Raw genomic sequence first — 26121 nt, forward strand, 5'->3', positions numbered from 1 at the left:
CCTCAGCAGCTCATTCACAAACTGGACCAGCTGGGACTCAATACCTCCCTGTGCAACTGGCTGCTGGACTTCCTGACGGGGAGACCACAGACTGTACGGGTCAGCAGCAACTCCTCCAACACCATCACACTAAACACGGGGGCCCCCCAAGGATGTGTGCTAAGCCCCCTCCTCTTCACTTTGCTGACCCACGACTGCACATCAACATCCAGCTCAAATATCTTCATTAAGTTTGCGGATGACACGACTGTGGTGGGTCTCATCAACAACGGTGATGACACAATCTACAGGAGTGAGGTGAGCCGCTTGGCCATGTGGTTCAAGGACAACAATCTCCGTCTGAACGTGGAGAAGACGAAGGAGATTGTTGTGGACTTCAGGAGAGAGCACACCCAGCATGCTCCACTATCTATCGATGGTGCTGCAGTGGAGAGGGTTAGCAGCACCAAGTTTCTGGGTGTGCACGTCTCTGAAGACCTGTCCTGGAGCAACAACACCGCATCACTGGCCAAAAAAGCCCAACAGCATCTGTACTTCCTCCGCAAACTGAGGAGAGCAAGAGTCCCGGCCCCCATCATGCACACATTCTACAGAGGCACCATCGAGAACATTCTGACCAGCTGCATCACCGTGTGGTACGGCGCCTGCACCGTGTCCTGCTGCAAGACTCTGCAGCGCATCGTGAGAGCAACTGAGAAGATCATTGGTGTCTCTCTCCCTTCTCTTATGGATATCTATAACTCCCGCCTCACCCGCAAAGCCATCAGGATTGCAGGTGACCCCACCCACCCATCTCACAGCCTCTTCAGCCTGCTGCCGTCGGGGAGGAGACTGCGGAGTCTCCGGGCCAAAACCAGCAGGCTCAAGAACAGTTTCTTTCACCAGGCAGTCAGAAGGCTCAACTCCCTCCCTGTTCTGCCCCTCCTCCCCCCTCTGCCCCCTGCCACAGATTCTGCTCGCACACCCCCCTGCCCCCCCTTCAGCATCTGACATGTCATCCTCACAGTTTCCCCCCCCCCCAGCACACACACACACATACATACATCTCATCATTCATTAACACACTGAACTCAGGGACTGCACATCTCACTTTACCTCACTCATTTGCACTATTCCGCACTACCTCACCTTAACAGCTGCTAGTTTGTTTATTCTGCTTATTTCATGTTTACCTGATATACCTCAAGTGCCCTTGACTGTTTGGTTATTTGTACCAATTTATGTGTGTGTGTATATGAGTGTTCAGTCTAGTTAATATCTAGAGTGTTTATACTGTTTATATTGTCTGTTTGAGTGTTTAGTCTGTCTTATCTAGTGTTTATACTGTTTATTTATTCTGTTTATATTGTTGGAGTGTTTAGTCTAGTTCATATCTAGAGTGTTTTATACTGTTTATATTGTCTGAGTGTTTAGTCTGTCTTGTTCTTATCTAGTGTTTATACTGTTTATTTTTTCTGTTTATATTGTCTGAGTGTTTAGTCTGTCTAGTTCCTATCTAGAGTGTTTATACTGTTATATTGTTTTTTCAATTATTCTATTTTTATTCTATTTTTATTAATTGCATTGCCAGTTTGCACCGTGGGTCAGAGAGGACTGAAATTTCATCTGTGCTGTATGTCGAGCATGCATAGCATATTTGACAATAAAGTTGATTTGACTTGACTTGATATCCAGACTCACACTCCATTTCGGTAGGTGGCGGTAATGCTTCCAAAAGTTGTTTGCCAACCGCAATTAAAAAGGAGGAAGAAGAAGGTTGGGATAAGCGTCCTCCAGTCCAGGTGGTGGCAGTAACGCGTCCAGTAGCTGCTTCTCCAACCGCCAGAAAACACTGGAGAAGAAAAAGCCGTTGCTCGTCTGAGCCGTTTTAGCCCCTCGAGTTATAAAAATAAAAACGCGTTATTGTGTCTGGCTCTGAGGATTTAAAACCCTGAGGTAAGTTAAACTGAAGGTGTGCGGTCGAATCCCAAATATATCCCCACTTTACTGTTTTAGGAACTCCGTTCAGTATGAAATAATGCCGTGTGCACCCTAGATAGTGCACTGTTTATCCACTCAGGAGAGAGTTGTAGTTTGGCTAACCTGTTTAGTTGTATATTGAAAGTATTTAAAGCTTCACTTCAAGTTCATTTCCATCACGGGTTGTTTTTTTTTTCCTCTTTCTCTAAATTGCGACTTCCTCGCAATTCCAACATTTTATTTCTCAAAATTCCGACTTGATTTCTCACAGGCTTTTTTTTTCTCGGGGTTTTTATTTATTTTTTAAAATTATTATTATTATTATTATTATTATTATTATTATTATTATTATTATTATTGAGCTAATCAGGCAGAATCACCCCCTCTGCAGTGTGTTGAGCAGAAAGCTTTACACACTGAAAATGAAAATGGATGAAATCATAGGGGACTGTTTTAGGCATGGTTTCCCGAACCGGGAGGTCTTGTTGTTGGAAGAATCGTATGGTGTTGAGCTCGAAGCCTCTGATCTCTGGAGAGAGAGAATTGTGTCTAACAATTAGCTCTGGCAGCAATGAAACCTCTTACTTTAACTCAGGGCTAAAGGCCAGGAGCAAGATCAATGTAATTCTCCTATTTTATATTAATCTTTTATCAAATATCTGTCACATTTTGTGTTTTGTGCAATTTTTTTTTTTACCTTGCACAATACCAGAAAAATTCAGTTGAAATCAAGCCATTTGAGGCAAATTGGTCCACCTCTGAAAATCTTGGCATTTGGATTTCCTGGCAAACATTGATTTTCGTGACATTGCGTGCGGAACGCCTCCCTCTGAATCCTACGTCAGCGCTGGTTTGTTTGAGAAAACGACCTGGTGGTTTTCTGCGAACTTATTCAATGTTATCGCGTAATTATTAAAATGGTTAACAGATGTATCGTAGGAGGCTGTAGCAACACCAATCATGATGGGATTAGTACTCATTGTTTCCCAAAAGCCTGGACAACGAGAGAGAAATGGGAACGCTTTGTGCGAGGCACCCAGGAAAAGCCGAGGACCAAAGCAGAGCCAAGAAAAAGACCAAGAAAATCGGCAATTCACAAGTCGACTGTTGTCAGGGTAAGAAATAAGAGAGACTATACTCTAAATTAGGTGTTCCTGTGTTTGTGTGGTACACGGATAATGTTATTTATTGACGCACACGAAAGCGCTGGGCGATAATACCCTTACTTAGATTAGATAGAACTTTATTGATCCCTTTGTGAGGGTTCCCTCAGGGAAATTAAAAAGATACAGTCCACAGCCTGGTAAAAAGCAGCCAAAGTAGAGTCCAAAGTAGCACGGTTAAAGTCCCCAGAAATGATGATAAATGCCTGAGGGTGCTGTGTCTGCAGCCTTGCTGTGACAGAGTGAATCCCCTCACATGCTGCGTCTGCCCTCGGAGGGATGGAAACACAGATGGTGATGCTAGCGGCTCCAAGTCCGGGCAACATAAGACTGTCTTTATGGAGAAATGTCCCGGGTTACACCAGCAGTTGCTCACGTAAATGATGAGTCCCCCACCTTTGCCTTTCCCGCATACTTTAATGTCTCTGTTGGCTCTCACAGCAGTGAATCCCCGCAGGTCCACGTTAGCATCCAGTACAAGGTGTGTTAGCCATGTCTCCGTAAAAATAAATAAGCTGCTCTCCCGGTAAATCCGTTGGTTGTTCAGTGCGGATAGCTCGTCGACCTTATTCGACAGCGAGTTCACGTTCCCCATGATAATGGAGGGAATGGATGGTTTGTAGCGCCACCGGTTGTCCGCTAGCCTAGCCTTTAGCTTAGCCCCAGCTTTGCAGCCCCTGGGTTTCCTCCTCAGCTCCACCAGGAGGGGGTGTTGTATCCCAGCTCGTCCCATTGTTTTCAGGGCCAGCAGGTTCTCTATCGAATAAGCGAGAAAACTGGCTCCTGGTTGCGTGTTAAAGTTAAAAATATCCATGGGATATGAAGAAAAACAGTCTTTGTAAGAAGTAGGGATGTTAACCGATGACCGTTTGACCGGTGGTTGACCGAATCAACGTCAACCGGTTTTTTTTTTTTGGTTGTCGGTTAAAAAAAAAAAAAAAATCGTTTTGAAACTGCCGATTTTGGAGCGGAGAACCTGGAATTCTGTGTTGTAAACGCTTGGGGCACGCCATGCGATGTAAGGATGACAGCTGACAAATCAGAAACACCCATTCAGTCATGTCCTGCCCTCCCGCCCCAGTTAAAGACAGCTGACAAATCAGAAACACCCATTCAGTCATGTCCCGCCCTCCCGCTGCCACTCGGTGAAAGAAAAGTGTAGACACAGGCTTTTTAGCTTACAAATTACTTTTTTTTTTTTAAAATTATTATTAGAAGGCACATCGAGTTTAGTCCTGCCTTGGCCAGTGCATTCTGAAAGTATGTTTCGGTCTGTAGCCAACAATGCATGTTATTGCAGATCATATCTCTCCACACAAACTAAAGGCGCAGATGCCGCCTTTTTCACAGCTGAATCATGCAGATCCGATTTTTTTTTTAGGGGGGGCGTTGGAGTGTCTGAATAATTTCATCAGAGTAAATTCTGTATTAAAATTACTAAATAAGCAAATGCTGTTACAGTCCATGAAACATAGGAAATATGAGAAGAAAACAGTAAATCAGAAAGCTGCGCACATTTGCGCAGCTTCCGCGAAAACATTTGCATCCCTGTAAATTCATAGGTTAACCGGCTAATGAGGCTTGGTGGTCGGTCAAGATTTTTAGTTTTTGCCATCCCTAGTAAGAAGAGCAGAAAAGTAAAAACATGGAAAAGAAAGAGGTTTAAAGAGCTAAAAACTACAGAGCTACTGGAGAGGCAGCCATCTCACACAGCGCCCAAGGTCACATTTTCTTTGCATTTTACTTCACATGTATCAAGGGATATATGGCGTGTCAGGGCTTGAGATCTTGGGACCTGTCAAACACATTAAATGTATATCAGGCCTTTAGATTACACTAATTTGGGCACATCAAAGGAGCGAAGCGACTGCGTGAACGAGTGTAGCGATAAATACATGAAACAATCTCCTTAGTATGAGTCTTACAGAACGTTGAATATTTGGCACAACAAGATTTATATCATATGAACTATAAAGTAAACTATATATAATATAAATTTATTTAATAAAACAGGTTTAAGAAACACTGAAGTTTGCTTCTGGAATGATGAACAAAAAGTAAACAATATGCCCAAAATGCCTAAAACAAAAATCTCCTTAGTATGAGCATTATGAACGTTATGGCCCTTTTCCACTACCCTTTTTCAGCTCGCTTCAGCTCACTTCAGCCCGACACGGCTCGCGTTTCGACTACCAAAGAACAGCACGACTCAGCTCGCTTCAGCCCTGCTTAGCCCCTAAAACTCGCACGGTTTTGGAGTGGGGCTGAAGCGAGCCAAACCGTGCCGAGTGAGGCTGGGGGCGTGAGGAGACACTCCCCTGTGCACTGATTGGTGAGGAGGAGTGTCCTCACATGCCCACACACGCCCCGCGAGCACGCTGGGATCTGTAAACACCGTAAACCCGGAAGAAGGAGAATTACGAATTACGAGAATTATGAAGCCTTATGCGCCTCGCCTCATCTATACGCTCTTGCCAGTATCTGTTGGCGTTGTCGGTGACAACAAGCCACAGCACCAAGACCAGCAACACTAACGACTCCATGTCCTCCATGTTTATTGTTTACTATCCGGGTTGTGAGACTACCGCTTAAAAGATCACTGATGTCATGGTTTGCGCCGCTTAACGACATCACCTGACGTCCATCCACTTTCGCTAACTCCACCCAATGTGTCCACCCACTTCCAGCCAGCACGGTTCAGCGCGGTTGTAGTCGAAATGCAACTTCAATAGCCCCGCTCAGCTCGACTCAGCCCAACTCGGCACGGCATGGCTCAGCCCAACTCAGCCGCGTTTGTAGTGGAAAAGCGGCATTAGACTCGCAAACATGTGTACAAGTCTATTGCTGAACTAACCCAACACAGCCTATGTATGCTATTATGTACTCAGCCTGTTTGATTTAACTATGGCAGCGCTGTAGGTCAATTGAAAGACTATCATATGGTATCTACCAGTGTTCAAACAACCAGATCTGTCATTTCATTCAGACTTCTGGTGTAATTTTACATGTCTGTCCTTATTGAACTTGGTGTCAAATATGTCGACCACCTCCTCCACGAATTTGTCCTCCAGTGAAAGGGGAAACAGCCGTATCCGCAGTAGTTTCTCCAAGATTTCATCTTTCATAGATGCTTGATGGGGCCGCACTGTAGTGCCATGTGGCTAAAGCCCCTTTCAGAAATGGCGTTTGAAAGGGGCAGGATACAGCATAGAGATAACAGGAAGGACACGGATGGGTAGAACCTGACTAGGTCATCTTTTACAAGACCTGCCAGTACCTTCTCTGTAGTAAGAGTCCTCTCCAACTCCACCTGTGCCGTCTGGGCCTCTGCTTGGCGAATTTTGTACTGTGGGGTAGTCCGTGGCGATGCTTGTCTTTGCTGTATGGCCAGATCTAGTTTAGTTTGAAGGGTGTCCACAAGTTTTTGAACATCCTGTTGTGTTTTCTGTTTAAGGAGGCACAAGTGTCTCAGAAAACGTTCATATTCAACAGTAAAGGCTTCGGTTGTGGTCTACAAGTCGCCCTGGTAAAACTCTGTCAACCTTTCTGAATGGAGCTTGATGGAGGCTGTGTCTGGCTGTAGCAGTTTCAGATTGGTGGTGGGGCAGCTTATGGGTTGAATAAACAACTTCAACAGGCTTTCTACAACTGTATGCTGATCATCAAAGAAAGTGGCCTTCATCTCATCAACAAGTGATCTGCGCAATGGTTTGAGTTTGTTCTTCAAACTCAACTCGATTGAAGTCTTCTTTCCGGTTTGAGTTGCGACATACTCTTACAAAGCCTTCACTTTCCAACTGGTACTGCTTTGCTTTCCCCAGGTATGTGTCCACCTGGCTGTAGTATCCCTTGTTCTGGTTTGGGAGAGACAACACAAAGTCTGTGGTAAGCTGTACAAAGTCAATGACCATGGATTAAAGTTTTCCGTCGCTACGACGGATTTCCGTCAACTGGGAGCGCTAAAGGTCAATAATGAGAGTGATGCAGATCCGAGGAAAAAAAGGGGGTACGCCCATAGGTCTGACACCGATGTGATTTAGAACTTCACCAAGCTGCTGTGATTGCCTGTTGTTGGACCCTTTCTTGTGCTATGTTTGAGTATATGTAAAGGAATAAGTTGTTGCGCTAGATAGGCCTAAATAAATAAATACAGCCTCTGCTACTGTCTAGTCCCGGGGAGGTTGGGCGTAGGCAGCGAGTCGCGGTGCTCGGCTTGTTTCGTTTCTATCGGCGGCTCCAGCCTGACTTTGCACACTCGTAACTCGGCCAGGGGAGGTCCCAGCCTTTCCAAACTTGGCAGCTAGCGACCTCTGCCCTCTCCCCAACGAACCAGCGCTGCCAGGGCGGGCCAGCCCCGCGCCTCGGGACGCGATTCACCCCGAGGCGAGCCGTGGCGCTCCGCATCAGTTTCCTTTTAACGGCGGCTCCACTGATGAAACAATTTGGCTGTCCTACTACTAGGCAACTACTTGCCTACTACTAATACTAGGCCTATAGTAGTAGTAGTAGTAATAATAATAATAATATTTGCCTACTGAAAGGCGATCAGGTGAAAAATCAAACGGCCCTGTTGAAGCCACAGCAAGATCTATGCTATTAAGCCTTTTGTAGGTTAAACAGGCTTCGGCAGACAATGTTCTGGAAAGGCTGTGTTTTTCTTTGGTTTGATTAGCCTACGATTTAATCTTTAAACATTATGGTTTCAGCAGTTCGCTTAAACATTGGAGCGGACCCGGCGCCGTGGGGGGGCAAAAGGGGGCGTTGCCCCCTCATGGCTACAGCCCCGCCCCCTCAACGGAGACTTGGATCACTTAATTGTTTTCTTATGAAAATGTATTATAGACGTATTAATAATATGCATCTACGAAATATTAAGTGGTTGCTAGGGCTGTGCGATGTCCCCTTAATTGGCATCGACGATGCTTACAGTGCAAACATCGTGATGGACGATGATATCGTGGGCGGGGGGGGGGGGGGGATTTTAATACCATGTTATTAAATATATTATTATTATTATTATTATTATTAAAAGTATTAGATACTCATCCGAGGCTTTGGCACGTAAAGGAAAAAAAAAGCGCTAGGTGATGTGGAATATTTGGCCTTGACAACGGATATGTGATCCAGCTGCAACATGATGCCCTATATGTCAGCTACCGTACATTATGTGGACCGAGAGTGGGCAATGCAGTCCAAATGCCTGCAGACGAGTTTCATGCCAGAGACACATTCAGCGGACAATTTAGAAGACGCATTGCGCGAGACACTTGCCGAATGGAAAATAGAGGAGAAAAAGATCGCCTGCATAACAACGGGGTGAATATTGTCACAGCCATCAGGCAATTGAAATGGCCGTGGTTAAGTTGTTTTGGGCACAATTTGAACCTGGCCATAACCAACTCGCTTGCGCAACAGAGGGCCAGTACAGACCGAGCGTTTGGAGTTTGCCGAGCAGTCAACACTGCGTTTGCGCACAGCTGGCTTCGGAGAAATGAGCTGCGCAAAGCGCAGGTGGAAATGAACCTCCCCGAGCACTCACTGATCACGGCAAGATATTAATCTGCTCTAACAATGAAAGACTAGTATTCAAATTATGAGAAGAAACTACACTTAAGCTATTACTCATTGTTTATTTACACCATATCAATTGAAGATGCGTTTCGGCCTTTAGTGCGCACTTGAACGCGCTAATTTTTCCAATTTATTAGTGTTTGAATTATTGCAGCCGCTTTTAAAATCATGATTTAATATTGTTTTTTTTTACTGTCTTTACATTTATCAGAATCACCTTCATTCTTCCATTTGGTTTGACATTATGGCTTAGAGTGGACCATTTTGAGTCTGAAAGTAGGCCTATTTACCAGATTAAAGTTATTTGACTTCTGCCGAAGTCTGCGCTTCACTGCCGTTTGATAAGGTGCAATATTTCCCGACTGAAGTCGTTAATAGTGGCTATTTGTTTGAACAACATGACAAATTTTACATTAAAAGTATAGTGTAGGCTAAAAAATGAAGTCGAAATGTATTATTAGTAGCATACTGTATTTGTGTAACCACGTTATGTTCACTAGCACGTCCCTGCACCATAGCCTACGTGAACAAGCGGTAATAGGATATTACTTTATAATGATTTATATAATTGTGTGTGTGTGTGTATATATATATATAATATAGTTATATATTAAACAAAACTAACTAAACTAACAAAAAACTAACTTTTTAGGTTAAATAGGCCCAGATGATACCGTATATGCATGTTTATGACAGGAGGGGGCGTGGTATCATGATGGTGGCTCTCCATCGTGATGGATGACCACCATCGTCGATGGACGATGGCATCGTCTATCCGCACAGCCCTAGTGGTTGCGCATTGCACAAAAAGTACATTTCACATAAATCACTTCTAAAACTGGCACGGTAGAACAAATCTGATTGGTTGTTATAGACATGTATCAATCCTAACTACTGGAGACTACTAGTTATTGTGGGTGTATGTGTGAAATACTGACAGCCGCGCACACACAGACCTGTGATAAGGACAAGGGGAGGGGTCATGCGGGCGGGGGTTTTACATGTGCACTTGTAAGTGCACTGTCTCTGCAATATCCTGTAATATGCAGTCAGTTTACGGGAGTAGTCTTTCCCCCACCGAATTAAACGAATTCGATCACAATATTGTGAATCCATTTTCTTTCTTTGTAGGCTAAGTTTATCTCCGTTTATGTTGGTGTATGTGTTCATATATGGTCCGCTTTGTGCACAATTAGCGTAAGAATGTGTCGTTGACGTCACCCCCCATGCAGCGGGGGTGAAAATTCATCACTTCAGAGTGTTTTGTCCCCTACACGCCTAAACTGGGATCGCGGATTAAGTGGTTAGCGTTGACTCGGTGCGAGTCAGTAAGGCTATTACTGGTGCAGCCGCGGGGTCTGTTTTTTTTTTTTTTTTTTTTTTAATAATTTTGGCCGCCGAGCCAAGTACCTTAGACTTGCATTGACGTTTTGTTTTCATGCCGCGGAGCTATTTGTATGTATTTTAAATTTAAAGGACTTGCCTGTTGGTTTGTGTGTGGTGTTTTATGTTTGGCATCTTTCCGGTTGTAACGCGTGTCTGTGAGAAAATCGGAGGGGAGGGTTAACAGGTGGGCACGGGAGTTGATAAAGCGCAACTGCCCTGGTAATATGTCACATGATTTTCCCGTACTAAAGCAACCTTCGGGGCCGTGGTTTTGTGGTTGGCGCAGTTAATTGTTTGAAACACGTTGTCAGACCGCCATCACTACTACACACTATATGAAAAATATTTGCCCCCTTAGTAAACTGTTCCTGGCGCCGGGCCTGCATTGGAGGCTGCAGAGTCGGGCTGCAAGATTTCCCGACACTTGTTTAAGATGCCAAACTTCATAGTAGGGCAATTCCATGTAAATGTCAACCTCACCATGCAAAAATAAAGCAACATGTAATACATCAAAACCACTCCCAGAGATATCACCTAGGCCTGTATTTTACAGATGTGAATAAGTTGAACCAATTTGTAACCAACCTAATATGTCACTGTCAGTCTTTCTTTCTTATAATGTAAACCCCAAGCTAAAATCAACTTTGATCATGTACAATTCTATATTATTGCCACAAGCCACAGAAATGTATGCTAAAATCCACAAAACAGCAAAACAATAGCCATCCTAAATATTATTTAAGAACTTTGATAGTTTTAGCTGATATTTAGAGAGTTTTTCAAAGGGTTATGGTGGTTAAATTGCTGATTTTCTAAACATATGCCATGTCTATTTCAGACGCGTCACATCCATAACGGAATTTCATCACATCCATAACGCTGACTTTTCCTTCCAAAACTCTGCATGAAATACAAAATATTTTAAACAAAGATTTTTTAATATTCACCTTGGACCCCTCTATCAAACGGATATCTCCATTTCGACATTAGGTTTACAATTTCACAGAGTTTGATAAAAATGTACAGTCACCCAAGAAAAGTGATACTTTTTCTGTCACATCCATAACGCATCTTTTATTGCCATTTTCTGGCATGCCCTAGATGTACTATGGGAATTGTTCTTGTTCTATCACTTCTCCAGTATGGTACAGCCTTAAAATATGCAACACCTGTTTAAATACTGGGAGACAATAAAACATGCACTGGGTCATTTGTTGCCATTTTGAGTTCAAGTGTCGCGTCCATAACGCTGGAATTGCTCAGTAAGGAGAAAATAATTCCACAGTATTTAGTGCCTTGTCAGTCTCAAATTAATAGTGAAGGACCAACGCGAATTAAGTGCCAAAAAAACCATCTCGTAGGCCTATATTTTACATTTTTAAAAAAGTCCAGAATTGGAAGTCGGTCAGTGGAGTGTAATGAAGTGTCTCATTCACTAAACACAAAAGGTCGGAAAACAGTGGAGAAAACAGCTATTGCTTAAACAGGCTACTAATGTTTTACGTTAGTAATTTAATGTATGTGACAAATTCATTGATTAAATAGATAAAGAAGCGAATACTCAAGCTCAAAATTCAGGAAAGTGGCTCCGGTGTCGCAAGTGCACAAGAACAGTTATTTGAAAGTTAACTGAATGAATTTGTGCGTGCGATTTCATGAAGAACCGGGACAATAGAGATCTTGCAGTCACGTGACCGGAAAGTACACAACCGCCATCTTGTCGGTCAAAAACACCGCTGAATACTGCTGCACTCGTGTACAAAATGGATAAATTTCAACCGACAGACTACACAGCTCATTTTTCTAATGAACAGAGAACTAGATATATGTTTAAAATAAACGATCTACAGATTAGTGACCCTTATGGCTTACCGGACGGAGTTTTCACGACTGGATTTTGAACTGCCAGTGGAATACCCGGACGTGTATAATTACCTCATTAACTTTCCCTCGCTGTTCAGTGGTGAAGCACTGCATGCTTATAAATCTCTGGACAGTTATCTTTACAGAAATTCAGGATTTGTCAGCAACTCAGATGTGGCATCTTGTAAACAAGAATCCTCATTTGGATGGGTAAGTCACTTAAGTATTGAATATAGCACTGACCAGCCGATTATAGAATAGAATAAGGTAATTCCAGCTGTAATTCCAAATCGTCCGTCTTGTTTACATGGATCTGGCGTTGGAGAGGTAGAGGCTTGGCAGTGGAGATTTGAGTGGCTGTTTTCTGAGCTTAGTCAACAGGCCGGCTCTGCAGCCTCGCTTTTGCTTCCGCTCCTGACACCGCCTCCTTCACTTTGCCTCCGATAACAATCCACGGAGATCCCGCTGGTCTCGCTATCTCGTCCGGAATGTTGTGCATGCGATTGAAATCGCTACAAACCGTCATTTTCTGCTGGAAACCAATGTCCAGTAAGTCCATACGGTTGCAGGCTTTCGTCTAAACGGGGGAACAGGGGTGCTGCGCCCTCTTACCGACTCTGTGAAAACATCCCAGCAACACTACGTGACAATGTGTCTGATCATCAAATACGTTATAATTGCTCCAAAAATATTCCAATCATAGTAGATACACCGCCAGACGGTGCAAAAACAATCCAAATTGGCATTTTCCAGACTGAGGCGCCATGTTGTTTCGTTGTTTACTTGTCGCGGCTGCTCTCGCGAGATTTGACATGGGTTACATACAAGGTCAGCTGACTTGTAGCGCGAGATTTCTCGAGACTGAATGACCTTTCACCCACCTGCACGGGAGTTTTTGACAGAAGTAGTTCGCGAGTTGTTTTTGTTGACACTTGGGCATTTAAAGATGTCATCCCGCGGCATGAAGCGGAAGAAAGCCAAAGACTGTCCGGGGCAGAAGAAGATTAGGCCAAATAAAAAAAAAAAATGGAGTGTTTCCGGTAACCCGACCGATCGAGAATTTCCGCTTCGAAATTGCCGACTGTAAAGTTTTTATTACATATTTCCCTCGATATTTTGGTGTAAGCGGTGTTAGTTTGTCATTTTTTGTTTCAACGCATTCAAGTTGTGAAAGAAACGATAAAAAGTAAAATGTTTCGCCACCTCTATCAGCCCTCCTGCATAAACTGAGCCAAGCCGCCATTTTGAATCCTCATTCAAGGCTGTAATGCAAATTGCTTCCTTTTCAGTATACAAGTGCACTTCCATGGCAGGGAAAAACACTACATTTTGCTGCCTATGTAGTCCCCTATTTATACAAATAGGAGTCATTCAGGATTCAGCCATGTTTTTGCTCGACCCAAGTTCTACAGTAGGCTAGGCTAGGCCGTCTGCTTTTAATGGAAGTAGCCTAGCCTAGGACGTTATTTTCACGTTATTTCTTGATGAGGTGTTTTCACGTTATTACATGAAAATATCATGAAATATCGCTTCCGTAGATCATAACTCGAACTCTCGCGATATATATATATTTTTTTTATTCGTTTAAAGATTTAAAACACTTATTTTATTATGATGTGTGGTATAAAGGATTCTGTGCCAAAATACTATTTTGTAAGATGTTTACTTGTGTTAATTTTTTCGAACAAAAAAAAAAAATTAAGAAAAAAAAAAACTTTCCTACCTACCGACCTTATTTTAGTATTTCATGTTACCGGAAACACACTTTTTTTTTTTTTTTGGCCTTACTTTTTCAATGTTGACAGACAATTTGTTACAATTTCCCTCTCAGATAGCCTCAGAATGTCCTATTGGAGCATTTTTCAAAGGCTTTGCACGGCGGGGGCGGGACAACCGGCACCATCCCCCGCTCCCTCGCCACGGTGAGCGCCCTCATACTAAATTTTTCTAGAAAAAACCCTCCGGTTGTAGTGGATATTGAAGTCCAGTACAGATGAACAACACGCAAAAATACACACAAAAACCATAAACGTGCACAGGTAGGGAGAGCTTGTAGCCGCAGCCGTTGTAGTAGAATTGTATATAGTAGGGTTTTCCAGAAGAAAAGGTAGAGGTAGAAGTAGAAGGCGGAATATGGCGTTTGACCGACAAGATGGCGTCTGTCACAATCTGGATCGGCTGTGACGTCACATGCAAGTGCTCCATTGGCGTTCGGTGAAAGATTCACACCTATGACTCATTATATTCGCGCGCGCCCTCTCGCCCACTGCTGCTTCGTTTTCCCGATTTACACGCGTGTCTGAAGATGAAGTTTTCAGAAATCTCCACTCTGCCCAGAGTTTGCGAAAGTAGCTGTTTTCAGTGACTGAAACCTCCGTATAGGTGTGAATGAGAGGTGCAACCGAATAAATAAATATGCGTCTTTTTTTATCCGGCTACATGTAGGCTATCACTGCGCAAAGCCTCTAATGTTGAAATGGTAGTAATATTTGTTAAAATAATAGTAGGCTCATTTCCACATTAATTGGTAAAATGGCCCAAGGGATGTGATGGGGGGGGGGGGATGGCCGTTTTATAAGGGGGATGATTTGAGAGCGCGTCAAATTACTTTCAATTTTGCCAGCATGGACGCGCTTCTTTTAAATTAAGGCACAGATGTGTCAGACATCGACAAAACGGTAAAGAATAAGTGGAGATGGGCTTGGCGAAATGAAATGGGCGATAATGGCAAGCTCCTGCTGTGCCAAGGAAAAAGAAACAAAAACAGGCATCAGGTATTGCCAAACTAGATGCCTTTGGCTTCACTGCGAAGAAGCAGAAAAAGTGAACTTTCACTTTACTTTTCTTGTTTCCTGGCTTTATTCCAACAGATTTTCTTATTTTTCTTTCTGTTCCACCCTTTTGAAAGCATGGTTCAAGTTCGACTGCACTTGCACTTTTCTCTTAACCACTGTTGTGCATTACTAAAGTATTGTTGAAATAAATTTGCACTTTGTGCTGAAAACTTGATGGTTCATCATGAATAGCCAGTAATGACAATGGTCAAGTCTTGCCTTAGCTTTAGTCATTGTTAAAATTATGTAAATGTACTATAAGTAGGGGCCGAGGGGATAATGGACAACACGGCGTTTAAAATTTGACGCATCGCTGACATGGTAGGGGCCAACGACATGGAGCTTTTTTTTTTTTTCAGTCAGTTTTTTTTTTTTGCTTTAATCCATGAATGACGCGTGCAATATTAACATGATCAGCCTGCATAATAATGGAGAGCTTGTTTGTTTCTTCTAGGATATCAGTCATCAACAGCAAGGTACATATGTTTTGTGGATTTGTTAATCTCTCAGAAATGTTTAGATATTTGGTGTCTCCGTTTTTCTGGAACAGGGTGGTGAATGTTAGGAGATCTGAGTATCTGTCTCAAATTCGTTTGGAAGCTTTGAAATGTGAAGCCCATCTTGTTAAACAAGCTTTCACCATTTTGAGACACTTCTCCTCATTTAAGGCTTGGATTGACTGAAAGACTGATTTTGCAACTTTACTGTAGTCTATGGCTAAGTAAATGTCAAGCAAAAGCTGGTCATAGTCACTGATTTGAGGGTAGACAGGCTTTCGTCTAAACGGGGGAACAGGGGCGCTGCGCCCTCTTACTCTCGGCGTGCGCCCCCTTACCGACTCCGTGAAAACATCCCAGCAACACTACGTGACAATGTGTCTGATCATCAAATACGTTATAATTGCTCCAAAAATATTCCAATCATAGTAGCTACACCGCCAGACGGTGCAAAAACAATCCGAATTGGCGTTTTCCAGACTGAGGCGCCATGTTGTTTAGTTGTTTACTTGTCGCGGCTGCTCTCGCGAGATTTGACATGGGTTACATACAAGGTCAGCTGACTTGTAGCGCGAGATTTCTCAAGACTGAATGACCTTTCACCCACCAGCGCGGGAGCTTTTGACAGAAGTAGTTCGCGAGTTGTTTTTGTTGACACTTGGGCATTTAAAGATGTCATCCCGCGGCACGAAGCGGAAGAAAGCCAAAGACTGTCCGGGGCAGAAGAAGATTAGGCCAAATAAAAAAAAAAAATGGAGTGTTTCCGGTAACCCGACCGATTGAGAATTTCTGCGTCGAAATTGCCGACCGTAAAGTTTTTATTACAAATTTCCCTCGATATTTTAGTGTAAGCGGCGTTAGTTTGTCATAATTTTGTTTCAACGCATTCAAGTTGTGAAAGAAACGATAAAAAGTAAAATGTTTCGCCACTTCTATCAGCCCTCCTGCATAAACTGAGCCGAGCCGCCATTTTGAATCCTCATTCAAGGCTGTAATGCAAATTGCTTCCTTTTCAGTATACAAGTGCACTTCCATGGCAGGGAAAAACACTACATTTTGCCGCCTATGTAGTCCCCTATTTATACAAATAGGAGTCATTCAGGATTCAGCCATGTTTTTGCTCGACCCAAGTTCTACAGTAGGCTAGGCTAGGCCGTCTGCTTTTAATGGAAGTAGCCTAGCCTAGGACGTTATTTTCACGTTATTTCTTGATAAGGTGTTTTCACGTTATTACATGAAAATATCATGAAATATCGCTTCTGTAGATCATAACTCTAACTCTCGCGATATTTTTTTTTATTCGTTTAAAGATTTAAAACACTTATTTTATTATGATGTGTGGTATAAAGGATTCTGTGCCAAAATACTATTTTGTAAGATGTTTACTTGTGTTAATTTTTTCGAACAAAATTAAAAAAAAAAAAAAAATTTCCTACCTACTGACCTTATTTTAGTATTTCATGTTACCGGAAACACCCTTTTTTTTTTGGCCTTACTTCTTTCTTTTTCAATGTTGACAGACAATTTGTTACAATTTCCCTCTCAGATAGCCTCAGAATGTCCTATTGGAGCATTTTTCAAAGGCTTTGCACGGCGGGGGACAACCGGCACCACCCCCCCCCCCCCCCACCCCCGCTTCGCTCCCTCGCCACGGTGAGCGCCCTCATACTAAATTTTTCTAGAAAAAACCCTGGTAGAGTTTTTTTTTTTCAAGTGCACAAATACAAGCGCCAGTCGATGATTTCTACAGTTTATGCAGACGGAGCTTGGTACATCATCCCTCCAAAGCTTTTGCACCCCACCTCTTTGGCCAGACATTACATGTGTGCCATCAAAACAGACAAATTTAACAAGTGACGGATCTACCCCTTTCTTTGTAAAAACTGCTCTCGTAGCATTGTACAAGCTTTTGGCATCAAATGATGTTGATGTGGGAAAATCACCTTGTGCTTGGGTCATTGATGCATTTGAGCCAATAGAAAGAAAGACATGGGGTATGAGAACACCCAATGTCATCTCTGGATCCACCCAGGAAAGAAAGCTAATCATCTCATCATGGTCATTGTTGGCATCAGTCAGTGCGTTTACATGCACATAGAGAGAATCGAGTTTCTGCCGTTGCTCGACTGAAATTGAAGTTCAAAATACCATGTATACACCTTAATTCGGCTGAAATTGAACTGAACTTGATTTCTCGGAATCGAGCTACACGACCTAGATTATGCGATTTCTGCCGAGCTACTTAGTGCATGTATACCCTATCGAGCGAGTAGTCGAGCTACTTGCTGCCCCTTCCGGGAGTGACGAGACCACAAGCGGGAAACACAACAGCTTCGGTCGGCATGACAACAGTAGTAGCGAGCAGCAGAAGAGGTCAGGAGGAACAAACGAAGAAGAGAAAATGGCGATGTAGAGCTCTCTGAAGTGTGGGTGGAGCACAGAGGACGGCAGGACAAAGCTTCTGGTACTAATAGGCTTTTTATTGTCAGACTTTTCAGTTTAACAGCCTACTTTTATTCTTGAGAGAAAAAAAAAACATGTGCACGCTGTGTTCTAGTCCTGGCATGAGCTCTCCCCTCTGCCTCCTTAAATAGGGTGCGGTAACTGGGAAGACACACAAACACAGGTTAATTACCGTCAGGTGTCGTGATTCTGCCACTCACCTTCCCTGGCTCCGCCCTCCTGTCACAGACCGGCGCTTGACCACGCCCCCACTGCCACAGGCAAGCAGAAACGTGCACTTCTGGAGCAATGAGGAGACAGAGTTCATGCTCATTCAGCTTAAGGAGTTGAATATATTAAAATTCATGGACGGGAGAAAAACGCGCAATGGAGAACACGGAACTGATAACTTTGTTTACACTCTTGAATAGCTCTTCATGACGACAACCGGAAGTGTACCAACACGATGGGGCGTGTAGCGCCACCTGTGGCTCGGGTGCACAATGCACCTCACACAATAGCCCCATTTCATTGTGTGCATGTATGATTGGATTTCTCTGGCACCCTGCTGGGACCTTCAGCTCGATTACCGACAGCAGCTCGATTTGGATGTGCATGTAAACGTAGTCACTGTAGTAGGTGAGCATTGTGGCCTTTTCCAAACTCATGTTAGTTTTTTGCTCACACCACAGGCTATATGATGACAACAGCTCCTCAACTGAGGGTCCAGTGATGTATGTGGCATAACTAGAATTCTTTGACAAAGTTCCTTGTCACGGGTTCATTAAGGCCGTTGGCTAAGAATGAAATAAAGTCTTTCATCTGGGACTTGGCAATTTGGCGTTTTATCATGTAATCAAGAGACTTGATGAGGTGAGAAATGTACTGGCGATTTTCAGAAACATTATTTGCATAGCCTTTGTCAAGAAGCCCAGCCATCCCCCCCCCCGCAATAATGCGATGGACCATTGATTCGTTTGCTTCACTGCGTTTATGTAACTCAGCTTTCAGGTGAGCTTCGAGCCTCCTTGTTGGGTGAACACCAAGGTTGGAACCACCGACAATGAATGGCTGAAGGGATATATTATTTCTGTCTTGTTGGCTTGCATAAGCAGAACACACTTTGCAAATAATTCCTGTTCCAGACATGACATAAATTGTGGATACTGCTGTAGTAGCCAGTCATTATTTCTCTGTCTCAGATCAACAGATACATCATCATGTATACCTTGCTTGTCACCAGGAAGATCTATTTCCATCGGCTGAACAGGACTACTTGATGGACCAGCAATATCACCCACATCTTCATTTAACTCTCTTACATCAGAGGCCTGCTGTAAGAAATAAAAAATATTAAATTAAAAAAAAAAATCCCCTGTTTCTGTCCTCAAAATTAATGAAAATGAGTTTAGTCTGCAAGCTCTGTAAGGCCAAAAAAAGTGTGTTTCTGGTTACGTAGATTTCAAAACTAGGGTCGGTAGGCATGCTTTTTTTTTTTTTTGAAATTTTTTTTTTCAAGATGGCTGCCATAACCTATATTTAGACAGGAATAATTTCACAAAATATAATTAATTTCTTTGCAGGTCACCTGAGTTACCACCTTCTGATGAATCTGATGCAGCATGAGACACCTTTTTAACATGAATTTTTCTGTAACTATAACAGCTCAATGGAGCACTTGCATGTGACGTCACATCCGCTCCAGATCGTAGACAAACGCCATCTTGGCGGTCAAGCGCCATATTTCCGCCGCCTTTCCGACGCTGACTTTCATTTTTTTTTTTTTGCCGAAATATTCAAAAATTACCGTGCCACAATGCCGGATACTTGCATGGCATATAAATGCCACAACAGGAGAGGTCAGAAAACAGGAAGAAAGTTTCATAGGCTGCCACGGGACCCTGACAGGCGCGCAAAATGGATTGCTGCTATCGGCCGGGCTGATCCAAACAACAAGAACAAGGCATGGGTACCGACTGGAAGGAGCGATCGCTGGCGCCTGTGCAGTGACCATTTCATCTCCGGTTCGTCATGTATTTATTTCAGTATATCCATGTGGTTATTTGCAGCATAAGTTTATGACTTGCTCTAATAAAAAAATTCCGGGAAGTGGGAGCCTGAGAAAAGAGGGTTGGGGCGGGGGGGGTGGATTGGGTCTTTAGCGGTGTGGTACGAAAAAAAACAGTAAAGAACTTATAAGAATTTACCACTGTCTTAGTAGTAAATCCTTATAAATATAAGGATCAATCCTTATAAGGACTTATAAATAAATATATATGCCATGTATGATTTACTCCTGAAAGTGGCGCTTTTTGCATTATCCTCATACAAATTTATGAAAATCTAGTATGTATGAAGTGAACATTGTGCATGGTTTTTACAGATAATGTGTATGATGAATTACACCGTCTTTGTATGCTTCATGTAATGTTTGTAGTTTTAAATTATACTTAACAGCGAAGGAAAGTTGATTAGGTAATTATACACGTCTGGGTATTCCACCTCCGGCAGTTCAAGATCCACTGACACGGTCGTGAAAACTCCGTCCGGTAAGCCATAAGGGTCACAAATCTGTAGACCGTTTATTTTAGACATATATCTAATTATCTGTGCATTAGAAAAATGAGCCGTGTAGTCCGTCGGTTGAAAGTGATCCATTCTGTACACGAGTGCAGCAGTATTCAGCTGTGTTGTTGCCCGACAAGATGGCGTCTGTGTACTTTCCGGTCACGTGACTGCAAGATCTCTATACACCATGAGAGAGAGAGCGAGCAGCCCCGCCCCTCTCTGCTCCCTGAGTACAGCTCGTCGCCTCGGTAACGGTGCAGGGAAAAGACACAATATAACAAGCAAACAGGGCTTTTTCTCAGAGTTCCCTCTCCTCGAACAACGCTGATTTACACGGAAACGGAAGGAGCTATTCACAAAATTCTTTCACATTGAGCGCTACAAGGCTCCCATGAACACATTAATGTAAATTTTTTTTTTTTTTGTCCCTAGTGTAAAAAATGTGGACACTAGAGCGAGTTAAAAACAAGTGACTTTTCTGATTTTGCAGTAAAAGCGCTGCCACGTTTATAATGTGAGTCTATGGGGCAGCGCGCCTGTCCTCTCCTTACTTTCAGGCTTCTCATTCAAAAACTGTAAATCCTATCGCTCAGGGAGACACTTGTCTTGATTCACACAATGTGTGACTACAACTTTTGAGAAAGTTGTGTGTGTAGAGTGAAAATTGTGGCTGAGAAAACAGTTTAAATGAGAGAGAGCTTTTTTTTTTTTTTTTTTTTTTTTGTCTTGTCAAGCTGCCTACACTCTAAACTCCACTGGTGTGTAACGCAATAGACACCCATTATAAAGTCTGAATTTCTCCAGATGTGCTCATGGTGTTTGATCTGTGACTGATCAAAAAGTATAGAGCCTAGCAAAAAAGTTGAATGCCAGATCCACACAGGAGAATTTTGTCTCCGTTTTAAAGTTTGAATCATGTCTCTAGGTGAAAGACAAAATAAGCGTCATCTCTGCTTCTGTTCCCTCCGACGGCCCCGACACACTACTGCCGCCGCTGAGTGTGCGCGCATACACCGCATGTGCGGTTCAGTTTGACATTATTGTCAGTCCGTTAGATAAACATTTAATTTTATTAAAATAGAAAATTAATATTTAGAGCCTGTGGGCTACAAAAATAAGTCATTAAAGTAGCTAGCTGGACTTAATTGTGTAGTCGGCTGTATGGCCGGCAGCCGGTGCTTGTGGAAAGCCCTGATTTTCCCAGTGAGTGACAAAAACTTCCGGTTCACGCGGTTGGGTTATATGTAAAAGTCGCGACTGGGGAAAAAAACGAAAAAAAAGTTTGGGGTCAGGCGGTACGGATTAGGGTCGGTCGGGTAACCGGAAACACACTTTTTTTTTTTTTTTTTTTTTGGCCTAATCAGGGTATTTTCTAGCCAATTTTTTTTTTTTTTTTTTAACTTTCATTTTATTTTTTAAGAAACTCACTATAGTCTGGACTAGCACTTTAAGATCACCCAATAATTTTCATGCAAGTGGTTCAGACACATGAGCATTATGAAGTTTAAATATGAATTGATGTAGCGGTAGAAGTATTATGAACTTTCCGAGATCACATAAATAACAATTAATTTGGTAGACTACTAGGCATATCTGCATGTAGTCATATTTAAATCCCCTTGTGACTGCCCATGGGCTCATAGGATAAAATTTAGTACATTTATTTAATATTTATTGTGATATCAGAAGTCTATTAATAGACTTCTGGTGATATATATTATAATAAAATGACAACGGCAAATTTCTTTCGTTTTCAATGTAAATAAAGGAAGTTGTTATTGGATGCACCTTGTCGTCTCCCGAAGTCTTGTTGTTGCAGTTGGACACGCTTGCTGTTGGGAGTGGTAGTGTTGTAATTGATGAGCCTTGCCTTGCACTTAAAAATCAGTCCAAAGGCCCAGTTTGTTTCTCGCTTTCGGGCTGAAGCCTTGCCAGACGGCGGCTCTCGTAAGTGTCGCTTTGCTTGTTGTGTGAGCGTCCTGTAGTAATGGGCCGTCTTCGTGGCATCATGGCTTCCAGAAAATCAAAGCAGAAACGCTAGCATACGAGTCAATGGCAGATGCCTTAACCAATCAAACCTCAGGAATCCAACTTCCGCCCATCAGGAAAGAGACTGGTACCTTTGAGTGGGTTATAGGTAATGTTCTGTCGCTTGCTTGACATTTTTGGTCGATTTTGGAAATAACTTAATTGTTTTGATCGGAAATCGGAACGATCAAGGTGTGATAAAGATGCGCCCTTTTTTCCTTGATTAATTTGGGGACGCTAATTTGGGCGCATTTAATTTGGGCACACCATTAAATGGCCTGGCCAAGGTGTAATTTAAAGGGCTGTGTATATACAACCCTGCTTAGCCGATTCCATGTGTGTAGCTTATGAAATCTTTTTCCTGTAGTAGCCAGTACTCTTCTAAATGAAGAAATGTATAAATGCATAATAGTAAATAGACAAAATATGATTTATGTAACAACAGGTAGATGAGCATTGATGCATGAATCCATGGGTTTAGCAGCTCAGGCAACAATTCCATATTTCAATGCAAAATCGCTAGCTGCTAAACTTGGTCTACACGGACTGTGCACTGAACCCATGCAAGCTCTCTCAGCCTGTTGGCGGATCCGCATGTGACATCACGAATCTGGCTCCAGACTCCCTTGGGATTTTTCCAGATGTGTTTTATTTTAATTTTTTCTGCTGTAGACAGATGGCCTTGTGCAAAATTACCCTTCTGGATGAGTGTGTAAAGGGGCATACTTTCAGATAAAAAAAAAAAAAACCACGAAATTGGTCCAGGATATGCACTTTAAGGTCGAGGTCTTTGACAGCTATAGACCAAAGCCAGACTCTGCAGGCGAGAGCGGTTGCAATGGCCTCTTCGTTTGGATTTATTGGAGATTCTTCAGATTCTCAGATAGTAATACACCTGACTGCAATAGTCCTGAAATTGGAGTGTGTGTACATGCTACTGCTATACACGTAGAACCGTATCAGTTCGAACCATCTGAAAGTGAATCCGATAGGAACACGTCGGCCACGGAGGCCCTCACCTTACGAAATAAAGCCAGAGAACAAAGCCGTCTAGAGAACTGGATGGAATTGAACTGACAGTCTTCTGTGACTCATTAAAACAGGATAGGTGTTATAACTTATGCAACGTACGTGCATGCATTTTCACTGAAAACGTAAAAGGCTAATTAAATAATCAGATGGACTGAGACAATCACATTCTGAAGCAAATTAAATAATCTTATACCGGTAACTTAAACACACAATGCAAGTTACATGGATTAATCTAAATGCAGGTAAACATGTTATGAGTGAAATGAGAGTCGGCGCTTACCCGTCTGTGCTCTCGCTTCTTGAAGGCCGATCATTTCAAAACAATCTGACTTTCAGTTCTCCGTTCATTCGCTTCTTCCACACAAGGGTAAGAGATTGCTGTTGAGGCAAGTATATCCAGTGGAGAAATCTGACGACTGGTTCACTCATTCTCCATTTTCTCCATGCTGAGTACTCCGCCATTACTGCTTGGCTCACACTCCGGGAGAACTGGTGCAACTGAACTTGCTTTCCTTTTCTTGTAGTTTTCTTTTCCTTTAATTGTTGGTACTGCACTCTCTTTCAATACAGGCTTATAGCCAACGCTCCTCAACAGATCAGAGGTTTCGTACAAGTCCTCAGTAAAATGTGCCCGTGAATTTCTCGCAAAACGCATCCAAATCATTGCCTTTTGAACATTCTTGGGCCATGAGTGCAACATAAATCCACCTTCTGTTGTGTTGCTGCACAGCAACACAAATCCACCTTCTTTTGTGTTGCTGCACAGCAACACATCTATGTGGCATGGCGATAAATGAGCTCAAAATGGAGGATTGAAGTTGCAGTCAGCTCGGTGTTTTAGTATAGCGAAAATGGCGATGAGCCCGATAGCCTTCCTGCTGTGATGTCAAGGTCATTCACTTTATCCTGTCCTACAGGGTCGCAGGCGAGCTGGATCCTATCCCAGCTGACTACGGGCGAAAGGCGGGGTACACCCTGGACAAGTCGCCAGGTCATCACAGGGCCGACACATAGACACAGACAACCATTCACACTCGCACCTACGGTCAATTTAGAGTCACCAGTTAACCTAACCTGCATGTCTTTGGACTGTGGGGGAAACCGGAGCACCCGGAGGAAACCCACGCGGACGTGGGGAGAACATGCAAACTCCGCACAGAAAGGCCCTCGCCGACCCCGGGGCTGGCTCGAACCCAGACCTTCTTGCTGTGAGGCGACAGCGCTAACCACTACACCACCGTGCCGCCTGGATATTTCCTGAAAGAACAAAATGCATTTTCTTCTAAGCAATGAGCACAAAATAAGCAATGAGCACATACCCATACTGAGAGCAGTGGGCAGCGATGCTACAGCACCCAGAGAGCAATTAGGGGTTAGATGCCTTGCTCAAGATGGGTGGGAAGATGGCACCTGTGTGTTTGGCTGGCCATCTCCCTCTGTTGAGTGTGCTGCTGTTTTTCTCAAGTCTGTTGTTTGTTATACGGAGTGTCTCACCGCTGCAGGTGTATGATCGCCTGACACTTCTTAATATTCATGAGTCTTTGGAAAAACTGTCGATCTGCGGCTCTGATGGACATTCAGAGATGCTGCCGCCTTTTCTGGTGTTCATATCGCCACATCTGCGGCATCTTTCCTGCTGGCTACCTTGCAGCAGTCGCCACAGAAGACGTGGAAAGTGAGGAGGAGTTCTCATTAAACTTAAATCTTACCTGGCTTCTTCTCGTCACGATCCCTGTCGTTTATTAGCCGGATCCTCCAGGGGCTACGATCTGCGGAGTTCCACGGAGTACAGGTATCTGTGGCTCTGACCGGTTCTCCATGATACCGGGGTGCTTTTCCCATGTTGTCGGCTAGTGTGGACCTGTCAGCGGGGCTGTGCGTTGGGGAATCTTCGCTCGCTCACCCGCTCCTCTCACCAGTCTGGCTGTTGCTCAGCTCATACTGCGCTGATTAGCACCAGATCTCTCACAAATAAGACATTTATTCTGAATGACTTCTTTACAACACATGATCTGGATTTCCTCTTGCTGACAGAGACCTGGTTGAAACCAGGTGAGAACAGCGTCTTTTTGGAGCTCCTCCCTCCCGGCTGTTCTTTTTTTCAGCACCCCGCGAGCTGCTGGTCGTGGCGGCGGTCTGGCTGCTATATTTAAGGAGAGTTTCAGATGCTGAATGTTAACCGCTTAGTTATTCCAGCTTTGAACTGCAGCTGTTTGTGATCGACCTCGCCTGCCCCGTGCTGTGTGCCACAGTCTATCGTCCTCCCAAATTTAATAAGGACTTTATTCAAGAGTTCTGAGTTTGTCTGATTTTATTGTAAAGTTTGATAAACTATTGATTTGTGGAGACTTTAATATTCATGTTTGTTGTGCAGCAAGTCAACTGGCTAATGAGTTTAAAGGCCTTTTGGATTCCTTTGGTCTCACCCAGTCTCTTAATGCACCAACACATGAGCATGGGCACACTCTCTATCTTATTTCTCACGGGCTTTCAGTTTCCCTCCGAGAAATAGTGGACACTGCCATTTCGGATCACCTCCCCATTGTTTTTTGATTTTGCTGCTCCCCCCGCCAATAAGCCCGTTTCCCCAGCTCGCAGATGCCGTATCTTTACTTCGTCGACGGCTGGAGAGTTTACTGTTGCCTTTAGGGACCCTCAGCTGCATGCTGACAGTGGGCTGGTTCCTTCCCTTTGCCTAGAGAGTCTACTCTCCACTTTCCATTCTACTTGTTCTGTGATTCTGGATTCTGTTGCCCCTTTTCGGCAAAGAAGCATCAA

The 26121-nt window shown here is 43.3% G+C and overlaps 1 pseudogene; it reads left to right on the top strand.

Moving 5' to 3' along the window:
• Positions 1-3009: 3009 nt before the first annotated feature.
• LOC132894677 (zinc finger protein 271-like) overlaps positions 3010-26121 on the top strand; it is a 104367-nt pseudogene continuing 81255 nt past the window's right edge.

Source organism: Neoarius graeffei, chromosome 11 (assembly GCF_027579695.1).
Source record: "Neoarius graeffei isolate fNeoGra1 chromosome 11, fNeoGra1.pri, whole genome shotgun sequence".
Taxonomy (NCBI): Eukaryota; Metazoa; Chordata; class Actinopteri; order Siluriformes; family Ariidae; genus Neoarius; species Neoarius graeffei.